General features: G+C 37.1%; 1 protein-coding gene and 2 long non-coding RNA genes across 5 annotated transcripts in view; 1 reads left to right on the forward strand and 2 right to left on the reverse strand.

Moving 5' to 3' along the window:
• LOC137627885 (uncharacterized) overlaps positions 1-13,542 on the reverse strand; it is a 28,948-nt gene extending 15,406 nt beyond the window's left edge. Inside the window, exons 1-3 of one of the 2 annotated variants that reach the window (XR_011041238.1) lie at positions 13,474-13,542; positions 7,849-7,984; positions 435-1,000 (exon numbers count right to left, since the gene is read on the reverse strand). This is a non-coding gene — a long non-coding RNA (uncharacterized lncRNA). Of the gene's footprint in view, positions 1-434; positions 1,001-7,848; positions 7,985-13,473 lie in introns of those variants that run through there. The other variant, XR_011041239.1, reaches the window with a different exon arrangement.
• LOC137627882 (uncharacterized) overlaps positions 1-20,947 on the reverse strand; it is a 492,086-nt gene that overhangs the window by 387,760 nt on the left and 83,379 nt on the right. The window lies entirely within an intron of this gene.
• The window catches only part of LOC137627884 (uncharacterized), a 213,126-nt gene that overhangs the window by 48,515 nt on the left and 143,664 nt on the right, over positions 1-20,947 (forward strand). The gene's annotated exons all lie outside the window — the stretch shown is intronic.

The raw sequence follows: 20,947 nt of genomic DNA on the forward strand, positions 1-20,947 counted from the left end.
TTTTACAAGACTAAAGTTCGGGGTTGCATGGGAGATAAGTCAAAATTTACACATCAATGGGAGGATAAAATATCCAAATCTTTAAAAACCATGACTCTTAGCAAGGTAGCACTCAAATGTCGGTCCATATTTGGTTTTTGATTTATGTGTTATTTTGAAGGATGCTCAAAGATATAATTAATACAAGCTGCAATCTTACAATAAAATTTTGAATGCCTAAGTAGTCGAGTAACCAGCAAAAAAATACAAGTGCATTCATAAAAGGTTTTTACAACTGCCTGAAAACAAAACTTATATAATCTCCAAGTATGCTGTATAAAACACCAGATTACCCATTGAAAAAATACTGCTAGCTTATTGGATGATACTAGTAAAATAAAAAAGAGCAGTAAATCAACTCTCTTAGAAGACACTTTCATCAGTGAAGTGCCTACTTGGCTTAATATTGTAGTGTAAAATACTGAAATTTTCAAATCTACAAAGCAAATATTGGAAAATTATGATCTGATATCAATTTATATTCAAGCCCGATTTCAAATGCGCTCCTGCTGATAACTTTAGGAAATTAACATATCCAAGAAGTGTCTTTGGTTAGAATTGGTACCCTTCCCACCCCTCCTCCATGAAGAACCAGACTACATGTCTCAGCTCATTAACTGTATTTTGACTTCTCTAACTTAACTGCTACTTAGGTTGCTAAGGGAGATGTAAGAACGGAAATGGCTTCCCCTCAAGCGTTTAGCTAAGCCTGAGACTCAAGTGAAAATGGACTTCATTCATTTTAACATTCAACCTAAAAAAAGGCTTCACAAACTCCAAGAGAACTCACCAGAGACTTGCCATCCCAAGATTTATTCTTGCAGGCAGAGAAAGTCCACCTCTGCCTATTCTCATCACACAAACTGATTCTTGGATCTTGAATTCTCAGCACTTAAGTATCATGGCTCACCATAGGCTAAATGGTGAGGCCAAAGTCCTTTTTATTTCTTTCCAATTACATCTGTTGAAAAAATAATTTGATTAACAATGATAGAATGTTCACAATCATAATCAGATCTTCTAAAATGCTTGAATTTAACAATTTACAAAACTGTAATCAAAAGTATTGATTTTCCTGTTACAGTACTTTTAACATTAATACAGATTGATAATTTTACGATCATGTATATTTATAAGAGAATATATATTTTTTTTTTACTTTTACTCAGAAATGTGTAACAACTCAAAATATTTTTTCTAAAATGTAAGCATTGCAATGACATTTAAAGATTATCCATACCCTACCAAGAAGATTATCCATCCATATCCATATACCAAAGGCACTTCCCCTAATTTTGGGGGGTAGCCGACATCAACAAGAAACAAAACGAAAAAGGGGACCTCTACTCTCTACGTTCCTCCAGCCTAACCAGGGACTCAGCCGAGTTCAGCTGGTACTGCTAGGGTGCCACATCCCAACCTCCCACATTTCTTCCAAGAAGATTATAAGGTAAGAAAACCTTTGCTTAGCAAGAATATATATATATAAAAAAAAAAAACCAGTAAACTAAAGGCCAAGAAAAAAATGAAATACCATACAATCAACTTGTAGATTCCGTACTAAAAGAAGTTCCAATGAAAATCTACAAATTATCGCACTTTCTTCTACAAAATAACAACTTCAAGAAAGTTTGTGAAACTATGAAAGGACATCAAAATCTAGATGCATAGAAATCCAAGTAACAGCAGAAGACCTAAACAAACAACAGTGATATCAAAATGAAAGTTTACTAAAGACTCATCAAACAACCTATACAACCCTACTAAAATGGATAAGAATTTACTACCTGAAAACACAAGATTGGTAACCCTAAGTTAGGACCAATCAAAGTTCCACCTTAATTCTTCACACCAAGAGTAATAATACACCAATCTTTGTAGTGACAGATGATTAAACACTTTTCTCAATGGAAAAAGCATAAAGGGAAATGCAAATACAGATTGGAATTGCATGAAACGAAGCCAAGGCATAACACCTGGCAAGGACACTTGGGGGTTATTCAATATGAAATTTGAATATAGTATACAGTAATGCTACAGTATGTATTGAGAATAACATGGAAGATGTAAGGTGCTCAAGTGTTGGAGTTTTGCATTCTATAAAAAAGCAACATTAATAATGATACTCTTCTACCATAGTAAAAGATAAATCAGAACCCTAATTCTACAGGTAGGAAACAAAACCTCATAAACAACTGACCTCCTGATGATAAAATATATTATAAGTTCAATACCTTTGGATTCTAAAGTGAGAAAACACTAACAAATTCTTACTATCAATACATCTATAAACATTAGTAATTGGACATCAGCTTTAATCACAATGTTATACATAAAAACAATTTATTACATATACTAACAGCGGCATAAAACAGCATAGTATATCAAAAGCAAGAACATGGATCCAAAGAGAAATAATATAAAAACAATATTGTATAACGGTACTTCGAAATAAGACACTTGATCATTGCATGATATGCTTAGTTTCTCAAATTTCATCCTGCATATATGGAGAAAAAGAAGGAAAACTTATGCTTCATAGGTTCACTATACAATGTCCTGCTTGTAATGGGCAAATACTTATGATAAAAATCATGCTAATACTACACAGAATATTAATTTCCCATCTCAAGAGAAAAAGCACTTCAATACTTATAATTTCTGATGTGGAAGTAGAGCATTACTTTCCGGTGCAGAGCCAATTTAATAATTACAGCTCTGTTTTTGGCGATTCAGAATTTTTTATTCTAAATACAGTAAAGTATACCCTTAAGCAATTCTTGCTAAGGGAATATAAAAAAACTGTCTTGGAGGGCAACTTAAAAAATAAAGTGTTATACAAGAAATGAAGAGTATACAGAAATTTGAAAATAAACTAATATTGCTGTCATGTAAACTTTTGAAACAATGCTTCACAGATGATGGAAAGAAATAAAATGAATAATAAGAGATCACTGATCAGCAATTTAATCTCAAATCACAAAGGACAATAAAACCTTGTAAGGATTTTTGCATAATATTTAGTCATTCAATCTCTCATTACATAACTATTATGCAGCAACACATTTATGAAAGTATCCTCATAACACCTCCCCGATAAACTTACCAGTATAAAGTTTTTCTAAAAGATAAAAGCCTCTCATGAATGGCAGAGGCAAGGGACAGTGACACTGACCTAGCAAGCAGGAATACCCTATAGACTGACCATATATACATATGATCAGCGCCAAAGCCCCCAATCCATCCAAGCTAGAACCAGGGAGGACTAGTTAATGGCTGCTGATGACTCTGCCAATAGACCAACAGGCTCTCCCAAAACCCCCATCCCTAGCTCACAAGGATGGTGAAGTTGCAGCGACCAAAAGAACTAACGAGTTTGAGCAGGACTTGAACCTCAGTCTGACGATCACCAGTCAAGGACATTACCACAGAGGTCACCACAACCCTATAAATTCATGGTGTAATTTACTCTACCTATCCCAACTTGGAAAGAACTCTGGTAAGTGAATATATCTCTAGCAACATATAGACCAAGTTCATATCAACCTCACTATTCAACAAAACTCAGGATTTCAGAATATATATGATTTTTAAAAGATTACTTGAAACTGTTTCTTATTCTGTCCTCTTATGCATGCCTTAACTAAACACCAACAATGAGCAGTTTCCTTAAACCACAGGTACAGCAAGAAATGGATGAGAAAGGGATGCAAATAAATATCAGCAAGGATCGCTTACACTTTCCAAGGTCTCTGATAACTCTCAAGTCCACTGCGAACAACTGAGATTCAAATATGTTGCTTTCATCCTCAAAGAGGAGACAGAAATAAAGCAATATGAAGAATAGGATAATTCCTTCATCCAATGAACATAATTCCACTTCAAAAAGATGATATCCTTGTATGTATTTTCTAGTGCCAAGAAACACACACAAGTCACAAGTGTTACTTCTAAATAGAAGAAGAATGAATTACGATGGTGCATCACAAAAAGGTATGATAACTTAACAACCAGTTATGCATATGAACTTGAATGAAGACAAGATCTGATAAGGTTTACAATAGACATGTGCAGGGGAAAGAAATTTATGTTGCAGAAGTTGAGTTAATTTGATTAATGGTAAGAATCCCCAACAGTCAAAGGATCATCATTTAATACTGATAGCTAATGGGGCTATTTATGGATCAACTTAATAATGAATAAAAATTCACACAATGAAAATGAGTGAGATATAAGCAATTGAAAAACCGTCTTGAAAAGGTTCCATATCTTGGCCATATCCTCTAGATCTAAAACCAGATATAATGAAAGGGACAGTATCTGGTTAATGATCATAAATATTTACTGAAATGCAGCACTGAGAAATTTCCGTTGAATGTATTGTTCAGCTAATAGTGTTTAATTTTTATACTGTACATGGAATATGAATATGACCCCCTGAAAAGGATTGAAAATCTGCTTTACTCAGAAGTAGAAATTACATAAAATATGCTGAAAATAAAATGAAAATATTTGTAGGATGTGGAAAAAAGTAATGTTTCTTTCATTACCTAAAATGGTGCAACCTCCACTTGCTTAAGCAATATTAACACATGGAATTTGATATGATCAATTCATAAATAAAAATAAAAACTCAGAACTAGAGCAAAAAAATGCTCACCTTCAGCAAGTCAAAACCAGTCATAATTGTAGAAGAAAAATTTAAGAACAAATAAAAATAATGGTCAAAAGAAGTGAAATTAGCTGGAACACTATACACAAGAACTAACAGATTCTCTTCAAAAGTAGAAAAAAAAAGTTTCTAAAAGTCTGAAGCTAAACTAACAAAGAATTTTTTCAAAAGTGCCTGTATAAAAAGTTTCTAAAAGTCTGAAGCTGAATTTCCTTCATAACCTTAAAACGGAACAAAACAAAAACACACTGGCACCCTTGAAGGAGCAACAGCTCTGAGTATCTGTTTTATACAGCTTCAATTTTCAAGGGCATTGTGCTTCTTAGGGGCAAACCTGAAGATGAAAATAATATTTTCCTTCACTCCCAACAAAAATTTCCACAATGAGATAAACACTGGTGCACACTTTGTCTCCTCCTCATATAAGATATTCCACTAACAATAAATTGTCCTAACTCATCACCAGGACTTTACTGGACAGATGAAGGGCAAAACCTTGCTGTCCAACTACAGAATTATGATCATGTTTCTCAGCTCCTCTGTAGATCACCTTCTCTAAGCAACTAATTCTAGACAACTAGCACCTGAACTCTCTTTTGAGCTGTTTGTAAATAAAAGTGGCTTGAGAGATTAACACTAACAAAAGAGTTTGTACCTCCAAGGATACTCCTATTAGCTGAACCTCTGAAATCCTTGATACTGATCAAGAATGAAGGGTGTCTTAACACCTTCAGTCACAATTGTACAGGAAAACTGGAAGATCTCATATAGAAAGGAATAGGACCTTTGTATCTTGTCCATAGCAGATTAGAATAAATAACAACAATTATGCGTGAGGGCCAGCTTTGTCTGTTGATACCAGGCTCAGAAGTTGAAATTGATTTATGAGGCATTAAAGGTCTCCGCAAAGCTTTGCAGTATAAACCTTCACCATATAGCCATCTAGACAACTAAAAAACTTGATACCCCTCATGTGAGGCTGATATGAACTAGTTCTAAAATACAAATGGAGTTCGGTTGTTACCCATCTAAAACAGAGGTCCCCAAACTGAAAGAACTTCCCAGCCATGTGGCTAACGAATTTCCTTGAAAACTTCTGAAATGGTATATGAAGGCAAGCTTCTTTCAGGTCAATCAAAAGTGGATTTCTCCCTCCAGATGTCATTTTGTTTCCGTAAAAAAAGCCTTCAGTTATAGATACTGATAGAGGAACTGAGATTGATGATGGTTCCCCACCTTCTTTAGGTCTTGAAGGCTACAAAAAATGTGTATCTTTTATCTCTTCTTGCTTACTCTATGGCCTCCTCCTCCACCTTCAGCATCACTAGAAAATTTTCTAAAGTAAAACTGGACTGACTGGCTTTAGAAATGGAAGTCAATAGTTCTTCAAAGTTGTCACAATCCACAAGACTGCAAACATTTGCAAATGTGATCCGGATATCTTGATACAACCGGCACCACATGAAGTGTTTCCCATCAATTCCTTCTTTAGCTATTGAAAATGGACTAGGGGGAAGTCTCCCTGAACTTAAAGGCAAGCACTGTATCCCTAGTGTATATGGCCTTGAAAGGATTGAAGGAGAGCACCAGCCAGCTGTTGCAATACTACTACTAGATAGGTATTGGGTCCTTTGACTGGCCAGACAGTACTACATTGGATCGCTCTCTCTGGTAATGGCTTTCTTTTTCTTGGGCTACCTAAAAATACACAGAATAGTCTGGCCAATACATTTTCCTCTGTCCTCATGCTCCTGACAACACTGAGATTACCAAACAATTCTTATTCATTCAAGGGATTAACTGCTGCAAGGTAATTGTTCAGTGACTACTTTCCCTATGGTAAGGGTAGAAGAGAGAGTTTAGCTATGGTAAGCAGCTCCTCTAGAAGGAGGCCACTCTAAAATCAAACCATCATTCTCTAGTCTTGGGTAGTGCCATAGCCTCTGTGCCATGGACTTCAACTATCTTGGGTTAGAGTTCTCTTGCTTGAGGGTACACTTTGGCACACGATTCTATCTTACTTCCCTTCCTTTTACTTTCTGAAGTTTTTATGGTTTATATATGAAAAATTTATTCTAATGATGTTACCATTTTTAAAATATTTTAGTTAAATTTTTCATTATTTCTTTTGTAGTTTTTCTATTTCCCTATTTCCCCTGAGCTATTTTTTGCTGTTGGAGCCCTTGGGCTTAAAGCCTCCTGCTTTTTCAACCATGCTACGCTCCAAGAGTCCAAGAAAATTTATAGGACCACCTCCTAAAGACATAAGAAGAGGGAATACGCCTGAAGTACTCTCCATTAGGATGGTTACTGGGAAAATGTGAACTGCCCAACCTCAAGCTATCCCTTCTTGCAATCTTAGCTAACATAAAATATTCAACAAAGGCAACAGGAAAATTATAAATAAAACTATGAAATTAGTGCCATAAGACACACTGGGGTGGGAATGCAATTCAGAACAAAGTGGATATGGGTATGAAACCCCATAGCTGTACTTAGTACAGCATCAGTCTACTTCAGGACAGTGTCAGCACAGGAGCAAACTCTTTAATGTTGAGAACAGACACAACCTCTAATAAGCAATATGTCGCTTAACCTAAGAAAGGTCACCAGGATAAGCATTTTTCTGGGGCGGCCTGTGACGGCCGGTGAAAGGTCCTTCTTTGTACCTTTCCTAATATAAATCTTCCAAATATACTAGAGAAAGATAAAAGCATGGAATGCAGAGGTTACAACCCTCGCGCGAACACCTTGTAGGTGTCGTGTATTTAACAAAGGCGTGCGAAAACCACTATTCACAGGCTGTCTTCCATTTAGATAATCCCTTCATCAATGGGGAGGGCTTTTATTACTTTCTTTCAGAGGTTATGCTAGGAAGCATAAAGCATTTGAATATTGGGAAAGACTCAATGAAATTATATACCTGTACTGTAGTTTTAACTGTCTACATAACATATACTAGAGCACATGGTTAAAATCTTATATCTTTATGGTAAGGGTTCCTATTAAATTTGCAGAAAACCTTTCACAATTTAGTAACAGTAGCGACCCCGAAAAACATTCACTAAACATACCGTTAAGTCAAGAAATACAGAATCTTACCAGTTTTGTAATCAATGAAAAATTATATTGCTTACCACATATTGCAATTACAATACTTCAAAGTGTCAACAAAATCATCCAATGAAGTCATCTTTATCTATCACATGTGGGTTGAGATGACTTCCCTCTGCATTTGTAAAATATTGGATGCAAAACAGTTGATGTCAGTACCTATAAAAGTTAACACAGCATGAATAAGACAGTAGATTCATGTATTCGAGTTGATTAGTTTTTAAAAACAGTAGCTGTAAGTAACCTTACATGCTTCAATTTTACAATAAATAGCAGACCTAAAATTTTAAATTATAAGTACAGTACCACAATTTTTTTTCTAAACAAGGTTGGTCCCATCAAAATTACTTTCAATTGAAAATACAGTTAAGTATATGTACATATACAGTATATCAATTAAATACTCATAATATTCATGTTGAACTGAATATCATACCATGAGCAATCTCCACACAGCAAATACCAAGAAGGGTTACTCCTCTTAATGATGCTAGTTGCATTAAACTTGCTTACGCCTTGCTAGTACAGTAAAAAGTTAAGATAATATTCAAGTTAATATTAACCATGTGGGTTGCTATATAAAGATATATAGAACCAAATTTCACACAGACTGTCAATTTATGTACTTTTTTAATAGCTGGCCGTGAAAACTCACGCCAGTTACTTTGACACTTCAGCAGTGGGTATCGACATCTCTGACGGGGTTTAACACTGCATATGCAATATGGTTTGAATCCGATTATTGTAAACAAGACATAACATGCTTGTGAATTCTTTAAATAAACCCATCTTGATTTTCAAAATTTTATTGTAAGTACAAAACAATAAGAATTTTCCATAGACTTACTTTTCCAAGATTGATACAGTTTTGGAAAAACCGAGGGCTTACCCACTAGCGAGAGCTTTTTTGCGCTATACAGTACAGTACTTGAAAAGTCCATGACCATGAGACATACAGTGATTTTACAGGTTTCATACCATTTTCAAAGTTTGACTTTTGAGCAGGTCACTGTGTATAGTCCAGTATACAGTATTACCAACATAACCTGCTGTGCCACTACCAATTTAAAAGAAGCATTTACTGTACGCTACAGTAAAAACTCTGGTGGCCACAATTGAGGTCTTAAAAAAAGATACCTTATTAAACCAACTTAAAAACCTACATCGGTCCATTTTCTATAAACTATACAATTGAATGCAGTACAATTGGCCAACAAAATACTTGTAGTGCTAATTCAATTGTGTGATTCAAATGTTAAAAGGCCAAACAGGTGAGAATTTTTGGGGGGAATTTCAATAAGAATGATAAACTATCTAGTGTTAATGTTAGAAATGAAAAACCATATGAACTGACTGTTGTTCTAAGAAATTTTTTTTTATATGTCCGTAATATTGCAAGCTAGCCGAGTGTTAAGAAATTTCACAAAGACATGGTGCATTTTGAAAATGTTTTTTATATGTCCACAACATTGCAAGCTAGCCGAGTGTTAAGAAATTTCACAAAGACATGGTGCATTTTGAAAATGTTTTTTATATGTCCACAACATTGCAAGCTAGCCGAGTGTTAAGAAATTTCACAAAGACATGGTGCATTTTGAAAATGTTTTTTATATGTCCACAACATTGCAAGCTAGCTGAGTGTTAAGAAATTTCACAAAGACATGGTGCATTTTGAAAATGTTTTTTATATGTCCACAACATTGCAAGCTAGCCGAGTGTTAAGAAATTTCACAAAGACATGGTGCATTTTGAAAATGTTTTTATATGTCCACAACATTGCAAGCTAGCCGAGTGTTAAGAAATTTCACAAAGACATGGTGCATTTTGAAAATGTTTTTTATATGTCCACAACATTGCAAGCTAGCTGTGTGTTAAGAAATTTCACAAAGACATGGCGCATTTTGAAAATGTGACAAAGAAGGATGTTCCCATAATGACTACACATTACAGGTATATGACAAACATGGATTTAGTAACCACACATAAGCATATTACAAAACTTCTACAGTATATTATTATTATTATTAGCTAAGCTACAACCCTAGTTGGAAAAGCAAGATGCTTTAAGTCCAAGGGCTCCAAAAGGAAAAAATAGTCCAGTGTGGAAAGGAAATAAGGAAATAAATCAATGATGAGAAAAAATTAACTATAAAATATTTTGAAAACTGTACGATATGTTTTTCGGCCATGCGCTGCCGAGCATGCACCTGCATACGCTGTTGCGAGTCAGTTGGCTCTTGAGTATCTTGTAATAAAGTCTGGTCTCCAGGACGTTGTCTCATTGCAAACCCAACATGGCGCAGTGAGTAGGATCGGAACCAAGCCATGCCCCAGATACGTCGACCACCCCAGGCCACGCCGAGGCGTGCCTCACCTGCGATGCCAAGGACGGCTTGGCATATTACAACAAGACACGCCCTACGACGATAATGACGGATTGGAACAAGGAAGGCATCGGCTTCGTAGTCCTTCAGCAGTATTGCGTTTGTCAGTCAGCTGACAGCCCCTTCTGTTGCAAGGGCAGCTGGCGCCTTGCCCTGTGTGGTAGTCGACACCTCAAACCCTCTGAAGCTGGGTATGCCCCCATAGAATGAAAAGCCCTGGCAGTTACCTGGTGCTTGCGGAAAGCCAGGTTGTTCCTACTTGGGTGTCCTAATCTCACCATCATCACGGACCACCGTCCACACGTCAAACTGCTGGGTGACAGAGCCCCAAGGACGTCATCAATCCAAGATTATTCAACCTGAAAGAGAAGACACTCCAGTTAAAGTTCCACATGAAATACCTGCCCGGAAAAAGGAACAACGCCGCGGATTTTCTTTCAAGGTACCCGACCATGTGAGCATCCCATGAAGCTGCCGACGTGGATTTGGAGGACGACATTCGAGTGGCAGTGGCATGTGCAACCGTGGCCGCCTTGGAACCGGACATCATCGTGTTGGATGAAGATTACGTCAGGAGCGCCGCATCTAACGACCCTGTATATCAGCTCTTGCTTGCCAGGGTTGCAGCAGGCGACTGGCCCCAACAGAAATCGCAAGAACTTGTCTGCCTTCGTCCCTCCTTCAGCGTTTGGGATCGGCTAGCCATCAACCAGGATCTGGTGACATACTCAGTGGACTAAGGATGTGTTCGTTTGGTCATCCCCGAGGATTTACGCCGCCAGGTAGCCGCTAACCTACACACAGGGCACCAAGGCCTCGACTCTATGCTTAAAAGAGCCAGGCAGTCGGTCTATTGGCCGGGAATAGAAGGGGACCTTCAGCATCGCCATGCCCAATGCACTTCATGCGATGAACACGGCCCCCTCACTGCCTCCTGAAGAAATGATGCACACGCCCCCTGTGGAATACCCTTTCCAGCAAGTCGTCGCAGATATGTTCCAGATAGAAGGCAGAGTTTACATGGTATATGCAGATAGACTAACAGGTTGGTTAGAAGTAGCTCATTTCCCCAATGGTGCCACGTCTAACAAAATCACCAATCACCTTCGATCATATTTCTCGCGTTGGGGAGCCCCGGAACAAATATCAACTGACGGAGGTACGAACTTGGCCAGCGAGGAGATGGAGGCCTTCTTCAGGAGATGGGGAGTCAAGGTCCGGCTGTCGTCGGCCAGTATCCCCAATCTAACGGCAGGGCAGAAGCAGCTGTCAAATCGGCAAAGAGAGGCTACTCCGAGAAAACACTTTAAAGGGTGGAGCCCTGAGTCGGACAAAACGGCCCTGGCGATACTTCAGTATCTCAACACGCCTCTCAGGGGGATTAACAAGTCACCATCTCAGCTTGCAACGGGTCGCCAGCTGCGCGATGGGGTACCGACAGTCAGGAGACACCTGTTAGTAGACAGACATTGGAGGCAGACGATAAGTCGAATGAAGTTACAAGTGGCCAGGTCGCAGGAGTTGATGCGCATCCCTGGCACTACCAGAAGACTGCCGCCCATCAAACTAGGTACCCATGTACGCATACAAAACCATGCTACCAAGCAGTGGGATAGAACGGGCATAGTAACGGTAACAAAGCCCCATCGTCAGTACACCGTCAAGCGCAACAGGAGTGGCAGGCTATCAAAAAGGAATAGACGACACCTCAGAGTCATCGCTCCGCCCCCTGGCACGCCCGTGTCTCAGCACGGGACCTCCGCAAGCCATACCCCGACAGAACAGGTAACACACCCCATACAGGAGCCCAACGTCGTTAGTAGGCCGAAAAGGGCCGCCGGTAAACCCAAGTGGCTCAAAGACTTTACAGAATGATGTTATTATCTGTTGTATGTAATTGCATCAGGAATTGATATTTCTTTCCAGAGAATTTAAGTATTTATTTTGTTTTCGTGTACGTATCGAAAAGTTAGCTTTAATTTTTTTTTTCTCTCATTTCTCCTTGAATTAGTGACATTTCCCCCTTTCATTTTTGCCATGTATAAGTATGTTCTTGAGGGGGGGATGTACTATATGTTCTGGTATTTCCCCTTTCATTTTTTTTTTTTTACCATGTATAAGTATATATATTGAGGGGGGGATGTACGATATGTTTTTCGGCCATGCGCTGCCGAGCATGCACCTGCATATGCTGTTGCGAGTCAGTTGGCTTGAGTATCTTGTAATAAAGTCTGGTCTCCAGGACGTTGTCTCATTGCAAACCCAACAAAAACAGTAACATCAAAAAAGATATGTCATATATAAACTATAGAGACATATGTCAGCCTGTTCAACATTAAAATTTTGCTGCAAGTTTGAACTTTAGAAGTTCTACCAATTCAACGACCCGATTAGGAAGAGGCTTAAGTTCTCATCATGTTAGATATAGCCTTCAGATAGCCTGCCTTTAATTACACAAATGCCATGACCCTATAGGCTTACTGGTGAATGACAAATCCTTTAGGTTTGCACCCTGTTTCTATTCACCATATATCTGATATGAGCATGAACACTAGGTCTGTTTAGGTATGTGGGGAGAGGTCTGGTGAGGGATACCTTGATGAATAAGGACACACTACCTTGAGAGTGTATTGGTAGGTAACAATAGGGTTCATTTTCACGTAATATTAGTTTAACCCGGGGAGGATATTGAATACTTTTCTCGAAGTTTGGAAATACTGTTCATTCATTACAAAAGTTACATTAAAGTAGCAATTTTATAATATAAGCATCGAGAGGCCAAGACTACATGTAACGTCGTATAGGCTACATAGGTGGTGTTAGTGTTAATAATTATTACCAATATTTACCCTGAAATGCCTTATGTCCTGGAATGTATTAAGATAAAATTAATGATGAAAGGATGTAGTTTTTCCCTAGGTTACATTACCCTGTAACACAGTACAATTATACCATATAAACGACACGGTAAAATTATATTTACGGACGGAAAACATTTCGAATAGACAAAATCTGTCCTGTAGTAAATAACGTAATTTAATCAAATTTTACAAAGGAAAAAATGTGTTTTAGGCGTTAAGTTTTCCCCGCCCGAAACTAATAAAACCACATTTTGTTATCGTGTTCACATAACAATAGGTGAAGTTCTCGGGCTGCTATGAACAGAACTTCATTTATCACCTTGACCACCTACGAACAATGTAACCATTTATGAACAAAATTATATACATTGAGTACCTTCCATACTTCAGAACATCAACTCACCTGGCAATTTGGTAACTTCCGTTGGAAAAATCCTAAGTTTTTCATACAAATGAGAGCAACGACTCTAGATGGGTAATGGCCAGACCAGTGTTACCAGATGGGTTAGTCTAAAAATCCCTAAAACTCGTGATAAATTTTTTTTCAAAAACTGCCCCAAAAAAACCCATTTACAGAAATATATTTTCTTCTAATATAGAAATTACTCACTATACTTCATGTAACTGTAAGTAAACTAATTGCAACAATATAAAGTTTTACTCATCTCTGTTTCTTCTTCATAGAAATATGTACAGAATATAGTCACCAGTTATCTAAAATCCCCAGATCTAAGGATAAATTTCCCAAATGTAAGGATAAATCTCCAAATCTAAGGAATAAATCCCGTTATCTGGTACCACTGAACCAGACAGAACCCTACTATGAGATTCAGGGCCCCTGTAACACGGTTTTTTGGACTTTGCTCCTTATCAAAGCATCGGATGTAGCTGAAAGTTGACATATGTATATTTTACAACCACACACAAATTTTGTCAGCATTGTCAATAACCTAAACACAATAGTTTTAATTTTTATAGAGTAAAAATGATCTAGCCGACGCCATGGCCAGTGATAACGAGCCAAGAGTCGAAAACATTCACTACGTAAGCAATGTAAACACCTTTTGACAAAATTTTGCCCCGCCCATCCACCAGACACCCATTCAACTTCTTCCATCGGCTCTGAAACCCATAACAGTCAAGAATGGCTAACAGGATTTGGAATTGCCCCCGTGGTTGCAAAACTGCATTTGTCTTACGACTTGCAACTTTATACAGTCAAGAGAAAGCCCGTGGCCATATTTACTATAGCCTGAATAGGTAATTATTCAGTTTCTAGTTTAAATCCAATGTTTATAGTCTGATTTGTATTTACCGTAACAGGATTATAATACTTGTAATGTCATTTAGGCTTTTGAACATTTCTATTAATTATTCACTATGCCACCAAAAGAGAGAGAAAGAGAGGGATTGTATGTAAACAGTCTTTATATAACTATTTTTGTTAAAATAAGATTTTTGTGCTAAAATCTCCTTCAGACCAACCGTGTTAGCTATGTTTTGGGCATGAATGCATTTTATAAATAAATCCTGAATAGTTTTAGGAGTTTTATTTGTACATCTAATGGGAATTTATAGAAGTGAAGTGAACATAATTCATTTATCCTTTAAAATAATTACTACATGTAGCAAAACAAATAGTAGTAAAGATGATAATGCAATGAAGGAATGATACCATACTTTATCTTTAGCTTCAACATCGGCAATAACATACCCAGTTGCCATAATTTCTCAGCTTAATGAAATAACCTATCATCTAAAGTTAAACTTAATTTCTGAGGAGGCCATGGCTTATTGCACAGTGAAAGAATATGACAAAGACTTTATGAATGGCGGAACGATACATAAATGTGGGTGGGGTATTTGTGCTAGCGTAGTAATACTACTGTACTGTAGCAGTAGTGCCGTAACAGTACTATACATGAATTAAACGTTTAGGCCAACTCCTGGGATCCTTGAGGATCATTTACCACTTCTTACAACTACTCGAAAAATTAGTTTTTATAGCCAGAATTTAAATTTTCTGATCCAACAGTGCCCATGATAGCCTTCAGTGTTATCCTGAATTACAACGAGGCCAAAGTGGGTGGAGCCTCGTGAAGTCATCATTCTGACGATAATTACTGGTGAAGGTTTAAAGCCAAAATATGGTACCCGTTATTTATTTATTTTTTTCTTTTTTACAGTAATTACGTAGGTAGCTAGACAATAAATAAAATTACTGGACATTGGATATAGCAGTTATTAAATCAAGCTGGTCTACTACGTTTTTGAAAATTACCAACTATTCCCTACACCTTGTCAATCTGATTGTGACCTATAAAGTAGACTGTAATTTCTTAGGAAACTTATTCTGGGAGTTAGACTAATAATCGAAGTGTTTTTGTATTTATTAACATATTTTGTTCGTTTGTTCATTATGACAATTCTCAGTGGAGAGGTTTCAGAGTTCATAAAGGTGTACTGCTTTGCTTTTATTTACACTTTTGTGTTATTGTTGGCAGAGGTACAGCCTTCGTTACGTATAACCAATCATCGATCGAGAAAGAGAGAAGAAATGCCGTCATAAGTTACGTAACGAGTGCGTTCGAAACCTTTTCTCTGAGTAAGTTGGCCCGTCTTCAAAAATCGTCACTTTTACTTAATAAAGTACCAAATTTATTCAACCTACGTAATGTAGAATATAGTCAAAATTTATGTGTAGATATAATGTGCATTCTGAATAAGCGTTATATTTATGAAATTCATAGAAAAAAAGTTATTGCGAAAAAACCGTGTTACAGAGGCCCTGAATCTCATAGTAGTTCCGTTCGATAATTACATTGTCAGACTGTCACTTCTGATTCTTCTGAAACTGTCATATTTTTCGAAGATAATTTAAGACCTACAGAATCTATATAAACATAAAATAATTAGGCAAATTTTCTTTCAGAATTTTCAGCAGATACTAATATATAAATAATGTAAAGCTGTCAAATGACTACAGCTATTATACTGAACGTATCCGAGTCGCTATACCTCCCTCTATTGAGTCTATTGTCTTTGCATAGTTTGCAATGCAAACTGATATTTTTAAAAGTTTGGAATTTTCTAATATGCACAATAATGAAGGGAAGCCGATGAAGTGGAAGAAGGGTTAGGTGAAGAATAAGAAGAGGAAGCGTAGGTTCTAAGGTGATTCATGGTTACAGAGGCCGAGTACAGGATAATACACTAGGGGGGCCAAAAACATTTTATTATTCCTTCGAATAATCAGATTAAACTTAAAATTAAATAAAACACGGATCATTAAAAATTTCTTAATTTTGATATTATACTCTTGAAATATATATATATATATATATATATGTGTGTGTGTGTGTGTGTGTGTGTGTGTAGATGTCACGGAAGAGAATAATATACAAAGATAAAGGTGTTTGTTTTCAATTCCAGTATCATCAGAATAGAGACTCGGCAGAACGTCAGCTGGGCAAGTCCAAGCCAAACCCCACTATGATGTCCAAACAGCATTATCCCTACCAGTGAACAACTTTAACTCACGGTCCCAAACTGGGATCGATCTGCTGCCATGCGATTGTAAGCGAACGGGTAATCATTGTACTAGCTAGAAGTTTAATAAAAATAAAAAAACTAAATACACCAATTTGGGAAAAGAATTAGTCCTTCATTCCTCTTGGGAAACCAAACTTTCCCAAACTTCATTAAGATGAGGCAATGAAGTTTTAGGACATCTTACAAAGACTGAAAACTATATTTTTTTGGCTTCACCTTCATTAGTCGAGGAAGAATGAAGCGTCAAAGAAAGTTGGAGTAGACAAATAAAGAAAAGAAAATACTACCACCCTTGGAATTCTGGAATTCTGGAATTTTGGAATTGTGAGGCAAGCCATGTTCTCCTGACTTTTGATTCCGACTTTTTAATCATTCTAAACTTTGTAAAATATTCCCGAGTAAAGTTGATAAAAACTTTGTTTAGACATGGACACATCACGCGTCTATTTTTTTCATTCAAAATAAAAGAGATGAACATGAGAAGCTGTTCTCTCTCTCTCTCTCTCTCTCTCTCTCTCTCTCACACACACACATCATGCGTCTATTCCCATTCAAAGTAAAAGAATGAACGTGAGAAACTGTTTCTCTCTCTCTCTCTCTCTCTCTCTCTCTCTCTCTCCTCACACACACACACACACACATCATGCGTCTATTCCCATTCAAAGTAAAAGAATGAACGTGAGAAACTGTTTTCTCTCTCTCTCTCTCTCTCTCTCTCTCTCTCTCTCTCTCTCTCTCATACAAACTGGAATTAAAAAGATACAACACCACTCAATGAGGTAATTTCTTCACATACAAAATAGCAAATACTTGGAATAGACTTCCAGCGAATGCATTGAACAGTAACACGATGAACTAACTCAAGAATAAGTTAGAGAAGATCATAAAAAATCTCTAAACGTTTAAACTAAATCGCTCAACCTAAGAGCAAATAGAGTCTCTGAGGATAGACTAAAAAGTCCTTGAGACATTCAAAATCCTCGTAATCCTCTCATTATCATACATTGATGGCACTCTGAAGGAATGTCGACTCATTTGGTCTTTACGTATATCTCCTACTTTAACTTTTTTTTTTATTCTAGTAGCGACCCAAAACTCTTAAAATGGATTGTGGTGGCTGATGTGGGTAACGTCCCTGATTAGTGATCGCCAGACTGGGGTTCGAGTACCGCTCAAACTCGTTAGTTTCTTTTGTCGTTGCAACCTCACTATCCTAATGAGCTAAGGGTGGGGTCGGGGGTTTGGGGAGCCTATAGGTCTATCTGCTCAGTCATCAGCAGCCATTGCTTGGCCCTCCTTGGTCCTAGCTTGGGTGGAGATGGGGCTTGGGCGCTGATCATATGTATATATTGTCAGTCTCTAGGGCATTGTCCTGCTCGATAGGACAATGCCACTATCCCTTGCCTCTGCCATTCCTGAGTGGCCTTTAAACCTTCAAACCGTTTCTGTCTTCGTCTGTGATCTCAGGCTTATGGCGAATAAGCCAAGGGATGGTATTGGCCTATCACTTCCCTTTAAGGATCAAGGAAAGAGAGGCGAAGACAAATCGAAAATCAATAGACGAACAAATAAATATGGAAACGATATTCATTTTCCTATATGTTTATCCAGATAAATAGTAAAGAACGACCTTTATCCGAATACGGTAAACGACGCCTATTTTTTCATTCCCGTATTTATGGGAAAAGATACGGGACAAGATTCCATGAAATCACCCGTGTGAGATGTTGCCTAACAGATGTCGATTATCTTCGTAAAGACATCTGAGAAATTATCTTCATTTAGGGCCTCTGGTGGCAGGATTGACAACTAACTTGCCTTCCCTTGAAGAGGCAACAGTTCGATCCAGTATGATGAATATATACAAGAACAACAAATGCAGAAGTTTCTGGTCCACCGCAGGACAAAGACCTCAGACATGTCCTTATTCATGTCTAGGTTTTGTTCAGTTTCCTCACCACGATAGCCACTGCGGATTAGTGATGGTGGGAGACTTTAGTCTGATCGCTCACAGCAAACTAACCTAGTATGGGTGGCCCTGATTAGTACAGCTTTGTTGATCATGGCGATACACAAACCCTTTCACCACGTTAAGGTATCCCCACTTAGAAAGGTATCCCCATTCAGAAAGGATATATTATATATATATATATATATATATTCATATATATATATATACATATATGTGTGTGTATAAATAATTGCATATTGTATAAAAATATATATACAGTATACATATATATATACATACTATATATAATATGATATATGTATATATGTATATTATAATATATATATATGTGTGTGTGTGTGTGTGTGTATAATAATTGTATATTATATATTTTACAAAATATATATATATACAGTATATATATATATATATATATACATGTATATATACAGTACATACACACACACACATGTATATATATATATATATATATAGAAAGGGAGAGAGAGAGAAAGAGATGAGAGAGAGAGAGAAGAGAGAGGGAGAGAGAGAGAGAGAGAGAGAGAGAGAGATCTGTCAAATTTATACAATGCTATCGTGAACATACCAATACAAATTATTATTATTATTATTTTTATTATTATTATTATTATTATTATTATTATTTCTAGCTAAGCTACAACTCTAGTTGGAAAAGCAAGATGTTATAAGCCCCAAGGGCTCCAACATAAGCAAACTCGAACTCAGTGTACTCCATTTCACATAAACTCTCAAGAGGCCGCTCCAATCAAGTCCAAAAAACAGCCCCAAGAGATTCATTACACAGACGATTGCATCATCCACTTACCATCCATTAATATTAAGCTGTTTCCATGGCAACCGAAGAATGCTACATCGCCCTCTGACCTTTGACCTTCCCGGGATGGGTCAACATATTGGATAGCTGGAAATTTCCACATAGTTCTTGAGCTTGATATTATTATTATTATTATTATTATTATTATTATGATTATTATTATTATTATTAGTTAATGGTAGAACCTTAGCTGGAAAAGCAAGATGCTATAAGCCCAAGGGCTCCAAAAGGGAAAAACAGCCCACTGAGGAAAGGCAATAAGGAAATAAACGATATGAGAAAAAAATACATAATTCATATAAATATTTTAAAAACAGTACAACAAAACAGATATGACATAAACTATAAAAAGATTTATGTCAGCCTGTTCAACATAAAAACCTTTGCTGCAAGTTTTAAACTTTTAAAGTTTTACCGAAAGTTCTGTGCTGTAATAAAAGTCTCATTAAACGGACCTTCTGGTCTCTGTCTCAAGTTGTAATAGGCATTCATTCGTGTAGAGAATATTCTAAAAACGTTGCAATGGAATGATTGGTTATAAATTGCATTGGAGCTATCTTTAAAGGTTTAAAGGCCACTCATGAATGGCAGAGGTAAGGGACAGTGACATGCTATATCAAGCAGGACAATGCCCTAGAGACTGATCATATTATTATTATTATTATTATTATTATTACTTGCCAAGTTACAACCCTAGTTGGAAAGCAGGACGCTATAAGCCCAGGGGCTTAAACAGGGAAAATAGCCCAGTGAGGAAAGGAAACAAGGAAATATAAAATATTTTAAGAACGGTAACAATAAAATAGACATATCCTATATAAACTATAACAACTTTAATAAAATAGGAGGAAGAGAAATAAGATAGAATAATGTGCCAGAGTGTACCCCCAAGCAAGAGAACTCTAACCCAAGACAGTGGAAGACCATGGTAAGGAGGCTATGGGACTACCCAAGACTTAGAGAACAATGGTTTGATTTTGGAGGGTCTCCTAGAAGAGTTGCTTACCATAGCTAAAGAGTCTCCCCTACCCTTACCAAGAGGAAAGTGGCCACTGAACAATTAGAGTGCAGTAGTTAACCCCTTGGGTGAAGAAGAATTTGGAGGATGTAGCGAAACACGGAAACTCTCTGATACGAAGTTTATTGTACATTAGAATAAACTTTCTCCGTGTTTTCTAATAACCCCCCCTCCCCCATCTCTCTCTCTCTCTCTCTCTCTCTCTCTCTCTCTCTCTCTCTCCTTTAATTCAGTACCACTTTTCTGGAATAGTTAGGATATCGGGAATTTAAGTATCTCCCATATGTTAATAAAGAGCAAGTGTCTGATATATATATATATATATATATATATATATTTCCGGTTATGCTCAGCTGTTTCCGTCTCTCGGGTAAGGGGTAGAGGAAGTAGTCATACCCTGGTGAGAAAGGGGTGCGTGTGCGAATGTGTGTGCATATTCATCTAAATATTTAGCCGTCAATTTTGACGGGTCGCGTACCCCAGTGTCATGATAGCAAGCG

This window comes from Palaemon carinicauda, chromosome 35 (assembly GCF_036898095.1).
Source record: "Palaemon carinicauda isolate YSFRI2023 chromosome 35, ASM3689809v2, whole genome shotgun sequence".
NCBI classification, from domain to species: domain Eukaryota; kingdom Metazoa; phylum Arthropoda; class Malacostraca; order Decapoda; family Palaemonidae; genus Palaemon; species Palaemon carinicauda.